The sequence below is a fragment of the Mobula hypostoma genome, chromosome 5, assembly GCF_963921235.1.
Source record: "Mobula hypostoma chromosome 5, sMobHyp1.1, whole genome shotgun sequence".
NCBI classification, from domain to species: Eukaryota; Metazoa; Chordata; class Chondrichthyes; order Myliobatiformes; family Myliobatidae; genus Mobula; species Mobula hypostoma.
Window position 1 is genome coordinate 166,788,089 of NC_086101.1, and position 20,678 is coordinate 166,808,766.

Here is a 20,678-nt window from a genome sequence, read left to right on the forward strand (position 1 = left end):
CATGGACAGCTACCTAAGCAAGTGGCCTCATGGAATATCTGCCGACCCTTCTAGCTCCAGATATGTTCTGTCATTTCCATGGTAGTAGTAGGCATGCATGCCTCTCAAAGAACTCAGACTATCCAGGAGGATATTTTCCAGAAATAAATTTTAGATGCCGGTATGATCTGCTCTGCATTACAGCTGTTACAGATTTAGCAAGCACAAGGGCATTGGTCTGGTTAATGTATTGATAGTCTGAAGATTCTCTCAGGAATCCAAAGAGGAATCTCCATGGGGAACTCAGGGCAGGAATGTGCTTAATTCTGAGCCCAGTTTCCAGTATGCATGGTAAGATTATACTGGAGCATAGTTAGGCCACTTGGCCCATCGAGTTAGTAAATTGGTTTAACGTTATCTCAGGTACTGAGGTACAGGGAAAGACTTTGTTTTGCATGCCATAGATACAGATCATTTCATTGTGAAAGTGCATTGGTGTAGTACGATGGAAAAGAATAACAGAATGTATAAGTGCAGTGTTACAGTTACAGAGAAAGTGCAGTGCAGGCAGACGATAACGTGCAACAGCATATCAAGGTAGATTGTGAGGCTAAGAGTCCATTTTGTCATACTAAGGGACCATTCTATAGTCTTATAGCAATGAGGTAGAAGCTGTCCTTAAGCTTGGTGGTACGTGCTTTCAGACTTTTGTGTCTTCTGCCCAACAGGGGCAGGACAGGAGTGGGTTGAAGAGAGAACGTCTGTGGTGGGTGAGGTCTTTGACTAAGTTGGCTGCTTTGCTGAGACAACGCCCATGGAGGGGAGGCTGGTTTCTGTGATGTGCTGAGCTGTGTCCACAACTCTCAGTAGTTGCTTGTGGTCTCAGGCAGAACAGTTACCATGCTAAACTGTAATCCACACTTAAGGTGGGAGAATACTGGATTTTCAGGGCTTACGTTGTTTACACAGTCTGATCAACTAGAGTTTGTGAATGCTTTGTCAGCTACTATCTTGATAAATTAATATATATTTCTGAATTAGTTCATGAGATGTAGGCATCACTGAATTTGCTAGCATTTATAGCACATCACTAATTACACTTGAACTGAGGAGGTAGTTAAGACTTAAACACATTGGTGGGTCTGGAGTTACAATGACTAGACTGGATTTTTCCCCGCTGTATTACATTAACGAACCAGGGAGTCCAATGATTTCATAGTTAATATTGCAGACACATGCTAGGATGTTTTAGAAGATGCTACATGAATGCCAGTTGTTGTTATTTGCCTGGTTGTGGCTACAGTGCCTACTGTTCAGTAATTAGCCTGATCTACTTTATGACATGTATTACCAGTGAAAGCGTAGCGTTCAGAGCAGGGCAGTGGTGCAGCGTGTCGAAGTGCTCTCTCACAAGTCCCGCAATCTGGGTTCAATCCTGATCTCAAGTACGATCTGTAACAGCATGGGTTTCCTCCCAGTGCTCTGGTTTCCTCCCCCATCCCAAAAATAAGGAAGTTGGCAGATTAGTTAGCCACTGTAAGTTGCTCCTTTACAGGTGGGTGGTAGAACCTGGGGGAAATTATATAATTAAATGGACTAGTGTAAAAATGGGTAGTTGATAGTCAGAATGGACACACTGGGCTGAAGGTCTGTATTTCTCTGTGACTCTATTTTGTCTTGATTCACTCCGAGGGATTCATCCAGAATCATACTTCCACGAGACAACTCCAGTGCCATGGGAGTAAGGTGGGTCAAAGATTATGGCGAGAAGGCGGGAAAACGGGGTTGAGAGAAATAATAATAATCAGCCATGATTGAATGGTGGAGATGACCCGATGGGATGAATGGCCTAATTCTGCTCCTAAGTTTTGTGGCCTTATGGAGTTAAAGCAAAATTGCAGTACATCAGTTGTGGAAACCCAAAAAGGGAATTATTAAGAAAGTTCAACCTGAAAGCACTAAACCAAATCTGTGCCTCAGACCTACTTCTGAATGCACTTGTCTCTTATATTTAAGCTCCACTATGTGTTTCAGCTGAGACACAAGTTATAATCTGTGTTTTCCTTTCTCTTTCCAAGTGGGAAAAAGAGTTTCAAAGCAGCAAGGTCATTTGGCTGGTTGGTGCATGATTAAGTCTTGACGTTGGAAATCTTGCACAAGGAGTGTATAATGATGGGAAAATCTTTGGTCATTTATCATCCTCGTACATTATCTTTGCATCGGTTGCAAGAGGTAACAAAGATTGCAATCTTTTGTGGATTGTTTTATTTAGAAATTGTACGCTACTAAGCTAACAGATTACAAGGTGTATGCTTCATTGATGAAAAGATTGTTTGACTGACAGAATATGGCTTCCATATCCCTACTACCTCCAGTTCCTTTTCAGTACCTTCATGTTTTGTGACCTCTTTCTCAGCTATTTAGACTCTACCTTGAGACATATCTCACAAGATTATGCTCCCTAGACCGTTCCATGATTTCATGCTTTATGCATCCAACAATGCCTTTTTAAATTCCCTGAGCTAATTATATTATCTAATGCAATTAAAATTGTTGAATAAATAATCCATTTTCTGTACGGACACTTCAATAATCCTGCATTGTTATGTGCAGCTGTCTCAGTGAGAAGTCAATGTACTCCTGTTATTCTTGAAGTAACTTCTGTAGTCCCATGAGGACATTCTCATGTCCCACATGTCATTCCTAAGAGACATCTGAAGGCCAAGAACACTAGGGCAGCAACAGTTTCATGGAGAACTACAGGTTTAAGTTTATAATAGATAAGTGGGCGATTGTGTATTTTACTAACATCACTAAGAAAAAAGTTTAACAAGATCATCATGATATACTAAGTACTAGGGATTGTTTTCTAGATGTAACACCCTGGTTAAGATTTTTACTGCTATGCTGTAGGTATTTCATTTAGCAGTTTTGTAAGAGCAATCCGTTCTGCTTTTAGCTTGTTTGCTTTTGAGCTGAGATAAGAGGCTTTGTTGTTCACCTTAGGAATGTGGTGTCAGCCAATCAGGATGGTAGAATTGGCAGAAGGTTCTAGAGGATGCTAGGGGGAGAGGTCTTGGTTGGCGGGAGCTGGGAGAAGACAGGGGAGCAGATGGTGGGGGATGTCATCCCTGTTGCACAAGGTGCTTTGTACAGATGAATGGCTACGAGGAGGAAGGACCAATGGTCCCACGAGAGAGCCCATTTGTTCAAGATGGATTTTGAGCAACATTTGGAAGGTGGTGTCTGCTTTCACACCAACCAAGGGTCCAGCACGTGAGTGACAGACAAGTTCAAGATTTGAGCTCCACTGTGCACAAGTAATTGTATAAAGGGCCCTTTTTGTTTTTCTTTCTTTCTTTCCTTTAATAACTGCTTGCTTAAGTTAACATTCTTAAATATACTTCTTGTTAATTGTTTGCAGTGTACCATCTGTTATTTCTTGCCGCTGGGCAACTGCCGGGGTACAGTAAGTCACACAGCGTTCACACAAACCGGCGTTTGGGTGGGTGAGACATCCCAACCTCACAGTTTTGGTGGGACCAAAGTCATAAACACCCCAGAAGCCAGAGAAAGGTGGGTTTATCACCATGGAGTCCAGTGAGGGGCTAACAAGCCACATCTCCGGAGACACCCAGTAAGAGGGGGTTTCATAGAAAAATAAGGCTGAAACAGTGAGAAGTTTTGTTGAACTTCAGTGAGACAATCTCACACTTCAGTGAGCCCACAAAAATAATATATATAATCCTGGGCTCCACTTTACCAAAATGTTACGGTGATAGTGGGCAAGATTTTCAAGCAGGTTTATAAGAATTATACTATAATTTTGACATTACAATTATCAGGAATGTTTCAACCATCTAGAGGCTGAATGGAGATCTTTTTCAAGGCCTTTAAGGTTGAAAAGGGGTCTAATGGAGTTGATGGAGGCAACAGCTAGAATTCCATGACCGGTGATCAGGGTGCGAGATGGTCACTATGAATTCATTTCTTTATCTAGATAAAGGTTGGAATCAGGAATTAGCCCTCTTGAGGCAATCAGAGGTCAGATGAATTAAGTCAAGACAGAGTAATAAACACCCGAGATTCTGCAGATTCCGGAAATCTGGATAAACACACATTTTGAAAGTTGGATGGAAAGCATGCCAGGTAGCACTTATGGAGGGGAATAAATGGGAGGCGATCACAGAGGAACATCTGGAGAAATTTCTGAAACGCCCGTCCACTGCTGTCGTTACTGTGTGGTCGGGAATCTTTCGGAGGGTAGGCCTCAAAATCCCCGGCCTTGCCTGCTTTTGGCGACCGAGAAAGAGGTCGAATCGCTCGGACAGAGATGGCGTTTAGTACTCGGTGTCGGAGAGCTGATCAGAGCTCGAAGTTTTCAGATGACTCAGAGTCGGATTGTGGTCGGCATGGCAGGGAGAGTTCTTCCTTCTCCCGTCTGCGTGAGATGTGGGACATTTGAGAATCTTTGAACTTTACTGTGCTCACGGACTTTCTTCATCAAGTTATGGTATTGTGCACTGTTGTAACTATATGTATAATTATGTGGTTTTGTCAGTTTTTTCAGTCTTGGTTTGTCCTGTTTTTGTGATATCACACCGGAGGAAATAACGTATCATTTCTTAATGCATGCATTACTAAATGACAATAAAAGGGGACTACGTGTCTTCATAATCTAAAAAAATGTTTTGGGCTGAGACCCGTCAACAGGACTAGAAGGGGAGGAGGAAGATGCCAGAATAAGAAGGGGGGTGGGGGAGGAAGGAGTACAAGCTGGCAGGTCCAGCTGAGAGGTGATGAAATATGAAGCTGGGAGGGGACAGGTGGCAGACATAAAGAGCTGAAGAAGAAGGAATCTGACAGGAGAGAAGAGTGGATCGTGGAAAGAATGAAAGGAGGAGGGGAAAAATGGGAGGCGATGGGCAGGTGAGGAGAAGAGAAGGGGTGAGAGGGTAACCAGAATGGGGAATAGAAAGCAAGAAGGAGAGATGTTATGAGAAGCTGATGATCGTGCCATCAGATTGGAGGCTACCGAACAGAATATGAGGTGTTGCACCCCCCGACCTGATTTTGCCCTCATCATGACAGTAGAGGAGGCCATGGCGGACATGTCAGGATGGGAATGGGAAGTCAAAATGAAATGGGTAGTCTTCAGGAGATCTTACCATTTGCGATGGACAGAGTGAAGGTGCTCGACAAAGCAGTCCCCCTATCTGCAACTGGTCTTACTGATGTAGAGGAGGCTACACCAGGAGCACTGTTTACAATAGATGATCTCGCCTACTCGCGGGTGAAATGATCTGGAGGGACTGAATGGGCCCTGCATAGTGGTGAGTGAGGAGATGTAGGGGTAAGTGTAGTACTTATCCTGCTTGCGGGAATAAGGGACAGGATGGAGATTAGTGGGGAGGACCGAGCGGCAAGGGAGTCACGTAGACAGTGATCCCTGAGGATAGAGAAATATGCAGCCAAATTGCTTATTTCTGTTCTGAAATTCTGTCTAAAATGTGTCACAAAATGATTGCATTAACAGATTGTCAAGCCACCAGCAGACAAATAAGGAAATCAACTCTCAGATCAATGTGACAGACAATTAAAATTGTATCCTACAAGGAAATAAAGAACTTTCCTTGAAAAAAAGCAGTTGTAAGTCACTTTTCTGTGATGTGTTAGAAACACAGTCCATGAAAAGTACATTGTAGTAAAAAAAAGTCTGGATTTCCACTGAATATCAACTAAATCTGAGCTCTGGGTCAGGAATAAGAAAATTATGATAACTTCCAAATGTAGGTCATGGAAAAAACATAGAACATATAAATCTACAGCTCGTTACAGGCCCTTTGGCCCACAATGTTGTGCCGACCATGTAACCTACTCTAGAAACCTTACTGCATAAACCTCTATTTTACTAAGTTCTATGTACCTATCTAAAAGTCTCTTAAAAGACCCCATTGTATCCACCTCCACCACCATCGCCAGCAGTGCATCCCACACACCCACCACTCTCTGTGTGAAAAACTTATGCCTGACATCCCCTTGGTACCTATTTCCAAGCACCTTAAAACTGTGCCGCCTAGAGTTAGCCATTTCAGCTCTGGGAAAAAGCCTCTGGCTATCCACATGATCATTTCCTCTCATCATCTTATACACCTCTATCAGGTCACCTCGCATCCTCTGTCGCTCCAAAGAGAAAAGGCCAAGTTCAGTCAACCTATTCTCATATGGCATGCTCCCCAATCCAGGCAACATTCTTGTAAATCTCCTCTGCACTCTCTATAATAGCCACATCCTTCCGGTAGTGAAGGGTGACCAGAACTGAACACATTACTCCAAGTGATGTCTGACCAATGTCTTATATAGCTGTAACATTACCTCTCGGCTCGTGAACTCAATCCCACGGTTGATGAATGGCAACACACCAATCGCCTTCTTAACAACACTGTCAACCTGCGCAGCAGCTTTGAATGTCCAATGGACATGGACCCCAAGATCTCTCTGATCCTCCACACTGCCAAAAGTCTTACCATTAATATTATATTCTGTCCTCAAATTTGACCTACCAAAATGAGCCACTTCACACTTATCTGGGTTGAACTCCTTCTACCACTTCTCAGCCCAGTTCTGCATCCTATTGATGTCCCACTGTAACCTCTGACAACCCTCCAGGCTATCTACAACACCCCCAACCTTTGTGTCATCAGAAAACTTACTAATCAACCTTTCTACTTCTTCATCCAGGCAATTTATAAAAATCACAAAGAGGAAGGGTCCCAGAACAGACCCCTGCAAAACACCACTGGTCACTGTCCTCCATACAGAATACAAACCACCTACAACTACCCTTTGCCTTCTGTGGGCAAGCCAGTTCTGAATCCACAAAGCAAGCTCTCCTAGGGTCCCATGCCCCCTTACTTTCAGAATGAGCCGTGCATAAGGATATATAGGCAAATCAACCAGGGAGCAATACACATTGGGCTTAGGTTTAGAATGAGAGGGGAGAGAGCCAATTGGAACTTGAATGGTAACATCTACAAAGTATGGGATGTACAGTATGTGGAATGAGCTGCCAGAGGAAGCATTTGAGGCAAGTATAGTAACAACTTTTAACAGACATTGAGACAGGTATATGGATTGGAAAAGCTTAGAAGGTTATGGGCCAACCACTGACAGATGAGACGAGTTTGGGTGGGGGCATCTTGGTTGGTATGAGTCAGATGAGTGGAAGGACCTGTTTTCATGCTGTGACTCCATGACTCTGTAACTTGAATTCCCAGACCTGCGCATAGTCTAATCCTAACCAGTCCTCACATTTCAGGAGGAAGCAGCCGGCATCATGATTCACAAACAATCACTATGGAATCCATGGAGAGTATAAAGGCTCGTAAAATTAGCAAATGCCATTCAAACCTCTCCTAAGCAAGCTATTTGCCAAATATTCTGAAAACATTTCATTTTCCTGAATCCACTGGTGCCCAGAAAGAAACTGTAAATGTTCTTCATTGGTTCATGTTGGAGTGTGGGATCTTGGTTTAATCCTGAAGGTCACCCACTGTGGCATATCAGGTATGATACTGAATTGGATTGTGACTTCCTCCCAGGAAATAAACACTGAGCAGCGATAAGTTGATAGTTGCTTTCTTATCTTGAAACCCACACAAAATTGCACTAGGTTCCACTTGGTTCCACTACTTTATCAACATCCTGATTGTTGTCATCAATAATGATGTTTTTGCTAATGGCATGTCCTTCTGCACTCTAGTTTCATTCCTCTAGTGGAAGATAAACACCAACCAGATCATAGCAGGTAGCTATTAATAGAATTGCAATGACAAGTTGTCTGTAATCTTCAGTTTTGAGAAAGGCAAGTGAATAAATTAGTCAATGATGCTTGGGTGGTGAGGTTTCCCACCCAAGTCTCTCAGTCTGGTAGTCATCTCTGAGCTACATCATAGAAACATAGAAACATAGAAAATAGGTGCAGGAGTAGGCCATTCGGCCCTTCGAGCCTGCACTGCCATTTATTATGATCATGGCTGATCACCCAACTCAGAACCCCGCCCCAGCCTTCCCTCCATACCCCCTGACCCCCGTAGCCACAAGGGCCATATCTAACTCCCTCTTAAATATAGCCAATGAACTGGCCTCAACTGTTTCCTGTGGCAGAGAATTCCACAGATTCACCACTCTCTGTGTGAAGAAGTTTTTCCTAATCTCGGTCCTAAAAGGCTTCCCCTCTATCCTCAAACTGTGGCCCCTCGTTCTGGACTTCCCCAACATCGGGAACAATCTTCTTGCATCTAGCCTGTCCAATCCCTTTAGGATCTTATACATTTCAATCAGATCCCCCCTCAATCTTCATGGTATGCAAGTGACAGAGTTAACTGAAATAGGTGATAAAAGTATGGTTAAAGACATGCTAATTCTCACTCCAGTTAGTAATTTGAAATAAATAAATGCTATAATAAAGTTTTGTTAATTTGAATAACATCCCATCCTTTTGTGGTTGATGGAAAGAAGTCCGTCCAACATCATGAATGCAAATTAACAGCAGATGTAGTTGCACTGGAATTTAGAATTAGAGCAAAAAGATTTATTTCATGCCCTCTTCTCATTGTTACCATCAGGAGGGAGGTACAGAAGCCTGAATGCACACACTCAATGATTCAGGAACAACTTCTTCCCCTCTGCCATCAGATTTCTGAATAGCCTTAGAACCCATGAACACTACCTCACTATATTTTTATTTCCCATCTTTTGCACTACTTATTTAGCTATTTTGTATATATACTTACTGTAATTCAGTTTATTTCCCTAAATTATTATGTATTACATTGTACTTCTGCCACAAAGTTAACAAATTGCACGACATACGCCAATGATAAAAGCCACATTCTTATTTTAAATAGCAAATTTCAGGCATCATTTTGCACCTCATTTGTGAACTGCCAAGTGATGTTTTTACCTAAAACACAAGATATATGCAGGTCAGATGCAGAGTTATAGGTCACTTTCATCTTCAGAAAATGTCATGTTTCACATTCAGAAAATAAACAACAGCTCTGGCCAGAAAATGGAGTAAATTTCCAAAACAAGTCTGCTCAGAGCACTTGAAAATATAACACCAAACTGAACTTCTGCTCCCAAGACAGTCCCGTATGATAGGGACTTATTGTATGTCGAGTACAGGAGCAGGGAGGTACTACTGCAGTTGTACAAGGCCTTGGTGAGACCACACCTGGAGTATTGTGTGCAGTTTTGGTCCCCTAATCTGAGGAAAGACATCCTTGCCATAGAGGGAGTACAAAGAAGGTTCACCAGATTGATTCCTGGGATGGCAGGACTTTCATATGATGAAAGACTGGATCAACTAGGCTTATACTCGTTGGAATTTAGAAGATTGAGGGGGGATCTTATTGAAACGTATAAAATCCTAAAGGGATTGGATAAGCTAGATGCAGGAAGATTGTTCCCGATGTTGGGGAAGTCCAGAACGAGGGGTCACAGTTTGAGGATAAAGGGGAAGCCTTTTAGGACCGAGATTAGGAAAAACTTCTTCACACAGAGAGTGGTGAATCTGTGGAATTCTCTGCCACAGGAAACAGTTGAGGCCAGTTCATTAGCTATATTTAAGAGGGAGTTAGATATGGCCCTTGTGGCTACGGGGGTCAGGGGATATGGAGGGAAGGCTGGGGCGGGGTTCTGAGTTGGATGATCAGCCATGATCATAATAAATGGCGGTGCAGGCTTGAAGGGCCGAATGGCCTACTCCTGCACCTATTTTCTATGTTTCTATGTCTGAGACATATTGAATGACAGATGGTGGTGATCAATCATGTTGGGATTCCCCAGCATAATGTGGGCAATCTCTGATTCTACAGCAGTCAGACCTGGTGTAGGATGGGAGTCCTTCTTCTTTTAAGTGGGAATTTCTCACTTGGAGCTAAGAAAAAGAAAGATACATTAAGGTACTTTTTAAAAATTCTGATTTAGTCTTTAAATTATTGCTTAGTATTTTAATATGCTTTTTTTTAGTTATTTAATGTTTGAGTAATATCATTGGCTTTAATTATTTAAAAAAACCTTAATAATTTTCAGGTGCCTAATTAGGCAGAGCCAGCATGGCTTTGTGCGGGGCAGGTCATGCCTTACCAATTTGATTGAGTTTTTTGACAAGGTGATGGGAGAGATTGATGAGGGTAGGGCAGTGGTTATTGTCTCCTTGGATTTTAGTAAGGTACTTGGCAAAGTCCCTCATGGGAGGCTAATCCAGAAGATCATGAGGCGTGGGGTCTGCAGTGAATTGGCTGTTTGGATTCAGGACTAGTTTACACATGAAAGACAGAAGGTACTGGTTGAAGGAACTTATTCCAACTGGAGCTCTGTAGTTAGTGGTGTTCTGCAAGGATCTGTGCTGGGATCTCTGCTGTTTGTGATGTATATAAATGACCTGGATGAAAATGAGGATGGGTCGATTTGTAAGTTTGTGGATGATACCAAGATTGGTGGTGAATCTTGGCGGAGAATGGTGAATAGGGTAGAAGACTGGCAATGAACACAGTGTGATATAGATTAAGTTGCACATATGGGTAGAGAAATGGCAGATGGAGTTTAACCCAGATAAATGTGAAGTGTTGCTTCTTGGTAGGGCAAATGCAAGAAGACAGTTCAAAATTAAGCATAAGATCCTTAACAGTGTTGCTGAGCAGAGAGATCTTGCGAACCAGTTCATAGCTCCTTGAAAGTGGCTACAGAGGTCAATAAGGTGGTTAAGAAGGCTTATGGAATGCTTGCTTTTGAAAGTCAAGTTTAAAAGTCAAGAGGCTACGTTGCAACTTTATAAAACTCTGTTCTATGCCACATCTGGAACAGTGCATACATCTGGTCACCCCACTATAGGAAGGATGTGGAGGATTTAGAGAGGGTGCAGAAGAGGTTTACCAAGATGCTGCCTGGTTTAGAGGGCATGTGCTATCATGAGAGGCTGGATAAATTTGGGTTGTTTTCTCTGGAGTGCCAGAGGCTGAGGTGAGATCTGACAGGGGTTTATAAGGTTATGAGAGGTGTAGATAGAGTAAACAGGGAGTATCTGTTTCCCAGGGTTGAATTGCCTAATACCAGAGGGCCTGCATTGAAGGTGAGAGAGGGTAGGTTCAAAGGGGATGTGCGGGTAAATTGTGCATGGAAGCCTGGAATGCACAGCCCTGTATGGCAGTAGAGGCAAATACACTAGAAGCTTTTAAGAGACGTTTGGATAGGCACGTGGATGTCAGGAAGATGGAGGGATATGGACATTGTGTCGGTAGGAGGGATTAGTGTTTAGATGTTTTTGATTCGCTTTTTAGCTGGTTTGGCACAACATTGTGGGCCGAGGGCCCTGTTCCTGTGCTGTACTCTTCTATGTTCCATGTTTTTGAACAGGAGAAGCAATTCAAGTGACAATAGATTGGGAGCTTTGACATGAGGGTAAGATTGACCTCCTGTCAAAGGCAAACTGGAAGATCCAGGGGCCGGACTCCAGTAGCATGCCACCTGACAATTACTTGTTCCTGAAGCTTTGATGCGATCTTACTTCCACCCCCCCACCTCCCCCACCACCACCACCTGTGGGTAAGGAATGAAGAGTTCAGCTCCACTGGCACTCCACAATATGCCCAGATGAGTGGGTGTATATGGGGACACTGGGCATAGACTGCACAGCATGGAAACAGGCCCTTCGGCCCAACTCTTCCATGCCATCCAAGATGCCCATCTAAGTTAATCCCATTTGCTCAAACTTAGTCCATATCCCTCGAAACCTATCTTAACTGTGTACCTGACTAAATGATTTTAAATACTGTTATGTTACCTCCCCGTAACATTTCCTCTGGCAGTCTGTTTCACAAATGCACCAGCGTCTCATGAAGAACTTGCCCCTTAGGATCTTCTTAACCTGTTCCCTTCTCAGTTTAACCCTAAGCCCTTTAGGTCTTGATTCCTTTTCATTGAGAAAAAGCCAGCATGCATTTACCCTTTCTACACCTTCATGGCTTTATACACCTCAATTAACCCATCTGCTTTAGATCTGTAAATGGACCATGAGTGATATGAAAAGACACAACTTAAAAGAAAAGTTGAAACAACCTGCTCCAAAATGTTTGAAATTATTTTCCACGCTTGCTAAGCCTCATGAGCAATATTTGATTTTAACAATTTTAGTCTTGCTTTTATGTCACTTTTATGGTTCAGTTCCTTCATGGCACAAAAGCGGTAAAACATTTGCTAGATTAATTTTGATCTTCTCGTCACATGTTGGATGGCATACTATAGGCGTTGTGTTTATGGACATACAACATTAGGATAATATTCTTTGTTCACCAAACAACAATTACTTGAGAATAATGCGGTTGGAGAGCATCCAATAAAGTGAAGGAGAGCATTGAGCAATAGCTAACACTTCTCTGTATTAGCACTGTAGAAATATGAAGAGATCAAACAGGCCAGGCATGAACAGGCAGCCAAAGATACTAATTCAGAACATCAATGTAGCTGCTCCAAAATCACGTTGACCGTGGATATAATGCTTAATAACTGAAAGTTTAGCAAAGTATTTACAATAATATTACTAGATTTGTAAAACGATAACATTGAACTCAAAAAGTTTACCACAGTCTGGCAAAAGAAGGGTTAACAGAGTCAAAGTGAAAATACTCTTCAGTTTTGTGGTATATCTTAAAAAAAAAGGTAAGGTGTTTGTGGTCAGTCGAGGCTATTGATAGCGACCCAGAACACCACTGTGGACCTAGGCTGATCCTTCGCCAGCTGCTTCAACCATGACTTTCCTCCCATCATAAAGCTGATGGTGATGACTGCACAATCTTCAGCTCCATATGTAGGACATCAAGTGAGACAGCCCATATCTGCATGCAGCAAGACCTAGACAATCTTCAGGCAGGGGTTGATAAGTGGCAAGTAACAATCGTATTCACAGCAGTGTCAGGCAGTGGTAATTTCCAGCAAGAGTCCAACTACCAGAGGTGGGGAGGGACGGTCATCACTGGACCAGCAACACAAATATCACGGCTACAAGAGCAGGTCTGAACTGATGGACTCACCTCCTGGCATCTTTCACCACACCTCACACCAACCACGAGGCAGGACTGCAATGGAAAGCCACCTACTTGCTTGGCTAACCTCAACCACCCGGTATGTCCATAACTCTCCAGCAGTGGTGCAGGCTCTGTTATGTGTGCTATCTACAACACAGTAGCATAGTGGTTCAATTGATCGGAGTTCAATTCTTGCCTCTGTCTGTAAGGAGCTTATACGCTCTCTCCACGGTCGTGTGGGCTTTATCCGGGTGTTCTGGTTTCCTCCCACACCCCAAAGGCTTATGAGTTAGGGTTAGTAAGAAGTGGGCATGTTATGTTGGCGCCAAAATTGTGGTAAGACTTGTGGGCTGCCCCCAGCACAGACTTGATGCAAATAACACACTTCGTTGTATGTTTTGATGTACAATAAATGCCACAAACAAAGTTAATCTGTTTTAGGACGGTGCAGTTAGTGTAATACTTTACAGAGCCAGTGACAGGGGTTCAATTCCTGCCGCTTGCTGTCTGTAAGGAGTTTGTGTGTTCACCCTGTGTCTGTGTGCGTTTCCTCGGGGTTAGGGTTAGTAAGTTGCCCCCAGCACATGCTTGGATTGTGTTGGTCATTGATACAAATGATGCATCTCACTACGTGTTTCGATGTTTCGATGTGAATGTGATGAATAAAGCTCATTGTTAGCATGAACTGTGGTCACTCACCCAGATTAGTCTGATAGCACACCTAAAAACCTGCAGTCTCTGCCATTAAGAGAAAACACCAAGTTTCACATCATTGTATTTTGGAAATATGGCGTATATCCTTCACCATTGCTGGAACGCTGGAACTTCCTGATTAAGATGGTGCTACCGAACACGTGTGACAGGTGGTTCAAAAGGCAAGAAATTCAACAAAAAACATTACCAGTAACAATTTTTCTGAAGTAAATTGTAGTGAACTATCACTGCAAACAATGAAGAGGCGAGCAAAGGCGAAGTGAATTTGAGGGATGGTCTGTGCTAGTACGATCCAGAAGGAGGGAGCCATTCAGGGAGAAGTCGATGCCGATACAACTGGGCCCAGGTGTGAGGTCAGATTGCTCTGGGCACTGAGCTAATATGGAGAAATTGAGAGCAGCTTCGGGCTGGGCAGCAAAATCTGGGCCCGGAGCGAGTTGCTGGGCGGCATGTTCTAGGCCCGGAGTGAGTCACTGTGTGGTGTGTTCTAGGCCCGGAGCGAGTTGCTGTGTGGCGTGTTCTAGGCCCGGAGCGAGTCGCTGCGTGGTGTGTTCTAGGCCAGGAGCGAGTTGCTGGGCGGCATGTTCTAGGCCTGGAGCGAGTCGCTGGGTGGTGTATTCTAGGCCCGGAGCGAGTTGCTGGGCGGCATGTTCTAGGCCCGGAGCGAGTCACTGTGTGGTGTGTTCTAGGCCCGGAGCGAGTTGCTGGGTGGTGTGTTCTAGGCCCGGAGCGAGTCACTGTGTGGTGTGTTCTAGGCCCAGAGTGAGGTGCTGCATTGCATGTTCTAGGCCCGGAGCGAGTCGCTGGGTGGTATGTTCTGGGCCCAGAGCGAGTTGCTGGGTTGTGTGTTCTAGGCCCGGAGCGAGTCGCTGGGTGGTGTGTTCTAGGCCCGGAGCGAGTTGCTGGGTGGTGTGTTCTAGGCCTGGAGCGAGTCACTGTGTGGTGTGTTCTAGGCCAGGAGCGAGTTGCTGTGTGGCATGTTCTAGGCCCGGAGCGAGTTGCTGTGTGGCGTGTTCTAGGCCCGGAGCGAGTCGCTGCGTGGTGTGTTCTAGGCCAGGAGCGAGTTGCTGGGCGGCATGTTCTAGGCCTGGAGCGAGTCGCTGGGTGGTGTATTCTAGGCCCGGAGCGAGTTGCTGGGCGGCATGTTCTAGGCCCGGAGCGAGTCACTGTGTGGTGTGTTCTAGGCCCGGAGCGAGTTGCTGGGTGGTGTGTTCTAGGCCCGGAGCGAGTCACTGTGTGGTGTGTTCTAGGCCCAGAGTGAGGTGCTGCATTGCATGTTCTAGGCCCGGAGCGAGTCGCTGGGTGGTATGTTCTGGGCCCAGAGCGAGTTGCTGGGTTGTGTGTTCTAGGCCCGGAGCGAGTCGCTGGGTGGTGTGTTCTAGGCCCGGAGCGAGTCGCTGGGTGGTGTGTTCTAGGCCCGGAGTGAGTTGCTGGGTGGTATGTTCTGTTCCCAGAGCCTTACAGTGCTGTAGTTTCCAGGTTCTAGTGTGAGGTACAATAGTTTGTTTAGACAATTTAAACACTGGCCCAGATATACTAGGAAGACAGGGTGTTGGGATCAGAGGTGAGAGCTGATTTCACTTGTTCTCCCACAATGATCACTCCTCTCTCCACGGCACTGAGGCTATGAAGACTGTCTTGTCTTCTGTGCTCCGTGCCAATTAAAATGATGGACTGATACTCAGGCTCTGGGCCTACTCCAGTCTGCTCTGGGGTTCGGATCTAAGGACTCATTTTGGTTCGGAATGTTGTTGCACTCTTCTATTGTTAGCATGATTTGTGTTTTTCCCCTTTCTCTGCACTTTGGGTGTTGGTCTTTATTTTATTTTTTTTTAATTTGGGTTCTTTCAGGTTTCTTGCTTTGTGGCTGCCTGTAAGCAAACAAATCACAAGGCTGTGTAATTTATACATTCTTTGATAATAAATGTACTTATAAACTTTGAAGCACTCTGCTCAACATCACAGTGGAGGCCCCTTCACTAGAAGACATGTATCAGAAGGTGACTAACCTGCACTTAACGAGCAATTGGAGATTGAGCATTGAGCATTGAGCTATCACAGCATTGCCTGGTCCATTTTTATCCATTTTCTGGACCATGCCCTGATCCCAAAAATGGTTGAAAAGAAATCCGTCAACACAAAAAAATCCCAAATCAGATAATTATACCAAAAACTAGGAGCTACATTTTGCATAGTACAACAAACAAGTAAAGAACGGTATGTTGTTTGGAGACTAGGTTTTGATGGGAGATTTATTTTCAATATAGTTAATTATTGTGGGTCAAAGTGTGTAAAATTTTGTAGGGAGGTATAAGATTTTTTTTAACAAAATAAACTGCCGCGTGTGCTGGTAAACAGAAAATGCTGAACATTTCCAACATTCAAACAGCATCTGTGAAAGGATAATTACAGTTAATATTCCAGATCAGTGACTTACTGAACACCTTTAGCATTTTAACACACACAAAATGCTGAAGGGTCTCGGCCTGAAACATCAACTGTCCTCTTTTCCATGGATGCTGCCTGGCCTGCTGAGTTCCTCCAGCATTTTGTGTGCATTGCTTGGATTTCCAGTACCTGCAGATTTTCTCTTGTTTATCTTTAGAACTTTACCTGTTTTAAAAGTTTATTCGTGGCACCTGGACAGCACTGGCAATGCCAGCATTTTTATTGTCTATGACTTTGAGCAATAGAACTGGAAGTCAGGGATGTGTGAGGAGGTGTGTCTGGTCCACACCAGGTAAGGATGGCACAGTTCTGGCCCTATAGGGTATTAACAAGCAAGATGTATTTTTAATGACAATTCAGCAGTTACCATTGCCTAGGTGAACTGAAATTCTTCAAATAATTAAATTAATCTGGAATTAAAGTCACTTTTGGGAATTATTATAAAAACCCACTGTAGCAGCTGGAGTCTTAAATTCAATGTATTCAATTAATCTGAAATTAAAGATCCCTGGCTGCCCTGATGATATAAAATTTGGGACATTACGTTGCAACTTGGCACAATACTGATTCGGACATGTTTGGATTGTTCTCTGCACCTCTGGTCATCCCAGTGGTGCAAGTCTGCACTAGAGAGACAGTGCAGAAGAGACTCACCATGAGGTTGCCTGTACTGAGGACGTATTTGGAGAGGTTTTATAGGGTGGGCTTGCTTTCTCTGTGAAGGAGGCTTGGAGATGACTCAGGCGCTATGGTAGCGTAGTGGTTAGCGCGGTGCTATTACAGCTCGGGCCATTTTGGAGTTCAGCTTTGGCACCATCCGTAAGGAGTTCATAGAGTGGGAATAAACGGGACCTTTTCAGAATGGCAGGCAGTGACGAGTGGTGTACCGTAAGGCTCAGTGCTGGGACCCCAGTTGTTTACAATATATATAAATGACTTAGACGAGGGAATTAAAAGCAGCATCTCCAAGTTTGCGGATGACACGAAGCTGGGCGGCAGTGTTAGCTGTGAGGAGGATGCTAAGAGGATGCAGAGTGACTTGGAGAGGTTAGGTGACTGGGCAAATTCATGGCAGATGCAATTTAATGTGGAAAAATGTGAGGTTAACCACTTTGGTGGCAAGAACAGGAAAACAGATTATTATCTGAATGGTGGCCGATTAGGAAAAGGTGACGTGCAACGAGACCTGGGTGTCATTATACACCAGTCATTGAAAGTGGGCATGCAGGTACAGCAGGTGGTGAAAAAAGCAAATGGTATGCTGGCATTTATAGCGAGAGGATTCGAGTACAGGAACAGGGAGGTACTACTGCTGTTGTACAAGGCCTTGGTGAGACCACACCTGGAGTATTGTGTGCAGTTTTGGTCCCCTAATCTGAGGAAAGACATTCTTGCCATAGAGGGAGTATAGAGAGGGTTCACCAGATTGATTCCTGGGATGGCAGGACTTTCACATGATGAAAGACTGGATCGACTAGGCTTATACTCTCTGGAATTTAGAAGATTGAGGGGTGATCTTATTGAAAAGTATAAAATTCTAAAGGGATTGGATAGGCTAGATGCAGGAAGATTGTTCCCGATGTCGGGGACGTCCAGAACGAGGGGTCACAGTTTGAGGATAAATGTTACAGGAGCATCAAAACTAAAACCACAAGGCTACTAACCAGCTTCCTCCCACAGGCAGTCAGACTGCTAAATAGCTGCTCTACCTGACTCTGCTTTGGACACTTTTAACTTGCACTGGACACTTATAACTTGATTTTAACTGACATGTGGCTGTTGTGTTTTACTATTTATTCTTATGTTTATTATTTAGTGTTGCGTTTGTTATGTTATGATTGCACTGCTCCTGGGAAACGCTGTCTCATTCTGCCCTGCAGAGCTGATGTACGGTTAGAATAACAATGAAGTTTTTTTGAACCTTTGAATCTTTCTTCTCGTGGCAGGGTTATCACACAGAGGGCAGGGGCTTCTGAGAGGACGGAGCCTTGAAAGGGATCTGAGGGGTCAGATTTTCTCATAAAGAGTCAGAATCAGAATCAGGTTTAATATCACCGGCCTATGTCATGGAATCAGTTAACTTAGCGCCAGCGGTGCATTACAATACATGATAATATAGGGAAAAAAAGTTAAACAATTACAGTAAATATATGTGCATATTAAATAAGTACATTAAAAATATTGCAAAAACAAATAATATTCAAAAAGGAGTGAGGTGGTGTTCATGGGTTCAATGTCCATTTCGAAGTCGGGTGGCAGAGGGGAAGAAGCTGTTCCTGAATCGCAGAGTGTGTGCCTTCAGGCTTCTGTACCTCCTACCTGGTGGTAACAATGAGAAAAGGGCATGCCCTGGGTGATGGGGTTCTTAATAAGGACACTGCCGTTCTGAGGCTCCGCTCCTAGAAGATGTCTTGGATACTATGGAGGCTAGTACCCATGATGGACCTAATTTTACAACGTTCTATAGCTTCTTTCAATCCTATGCAGTAGTCCCCCAGTTCCCACCATATCAGACAGTGATGCAGCCTGTCAGAATGCTCACCATGGTATATCTATAGAAGTTTTTGAATGTTTTAGGTGACAAACCAAATCTCCTCAAGCTCCTAATGAAATATAGGCACTGTCTTGTCTTTATAGCTGCATTAGTATGTTGGGACCAGGTTAGATCCTGGCACCCAGGAATTTGCAATTGTTCACTCCCTCCACTTCTGATCCCTCTGTGAGGATTGGTATGTGTTCCCTCGTCTTACCCTTCCTGAAATCCACAATCAATTCTTTAGTGCAAGGTTGTTGCTGTGACACCACTCATCTAGCTGGTATATCTTGCTCCTGTATGCCCTCTCATCTCCTTCTGAGATTCTACCAACAATGTTGTATCATCTGCAAATTTATAGAAGGCACTTAAGCTATGCCTGGCCACACAGTCATAGGTATAGACAGCAGAGCATCAGGCTCAGCACAAACCCCTGAAGTGCGCCAGTGTTGATTGTCACCGAGGAGGAGATATTAACACTAATCCACACAGGTTGTGATCTTCTGGTTAGGAAGTCAAAGATCCAGTTGCAGAGGGAGGGACAGAAACCCAAGTTCTGTAGCTTATCAATCAGGACTGTGGGAATGATGGAATTAAGTGCTGAGCTATAGTAAACGAACAGCATCCTGACATAGGTGTTTGCATCATCCAGGTGGTCCAAGGCCATGTGAAGAACCATTGAGATTGTGTCTGCCATTGACCTATTGTGGTGAATGGCGAATTGCAATGGGCTCAGGTCATTGCTGAGGCAGGAGTTCAGACTAGTCATAACCACCCTCTCAAAGCATTTCATCACAGTAGATGGTTCAACACCATCCGCCCTGCTCTGCTGGGGAGAAGCTGACAGCGATGCAGGTGGATGCTTTCCTGGTGTCATGGGTTCTTGATTACCTGACTGGCAGACCACAGTACGTGTGCTTGCAACACTGTGTGTCTGACAGAGTGATCAGCAGCACTGGGGCTCGACAGGGAACTGTCTTGTCTCCCTTTCTCTTCACCATTTACACCTCGGACTTCTACTATTGCACAGAGTCTTGTCATCTTCAGAAGTTTTCTGATGACTCTGCCATAGTTGGAGGCATCAGCAAGGGAGATGAGGCTGAGTACAGGGCTACGGTAGGAAATCTTGTCACATGGTGTGAGCAGAATTATCTGCAGCTTAATGTGAAAAAGACTAAGGAGCTGGTGGTAGACTTGAGGAGAGCTAAGGTACCAGTGACCCCTGTTTCCATCCAGGGGGTCAGTGTGGACATGGTGGAGGATTACAAGTACCTGGGGATATGAATTGACAATAAACTGGACTGGTCAAAGAACACTGAGGCTGTCTACAAGAAGGGTCAGAGCCATCTCTATTTCCTGAGGAGACTGAGGTCCTTTAACATCTGTCGGACGATGCTGAGGATGTTCTACGAGTCTGTGGTGGCCAGTGTGATCATGTTTGCTGTTGTGTGCTGGGGCAGCAAGATGAGGGTAGCAGATACCAACAGAATCAACAAACTCATTTGTAAGGCCAGTGATGTTGTGGGGATGGAACTGGACTCTCTGACGGTGGTGTCTGAAAAGAGGATGCTGTCCAAGTTGCATGCCATCTTGGACAATGTATCCCATCCACTACATAATGTACTGGTTGGGCACAGGAGTACATTCAGCCAGAGACTCATTCCACCGAGATGCAACACAGAGCGTCATAGGAAGTCATTCCTGCCTGTGGCCATCAAACTTTACAACTCCTCCCTTGGAGGGTCGGACACCCTGAGCCGATAGGCTGGTCCTGGACTTATTTCCTGGCACAATTTACATATTACTATTTAATTAATTATGGTTTTATTACTATTTAATTATTTATGGTGCAACTGTAACGAAAACCAATTTCCCCCGGGATCAATAAAGTATGACTATGACTATGACTATGTGAG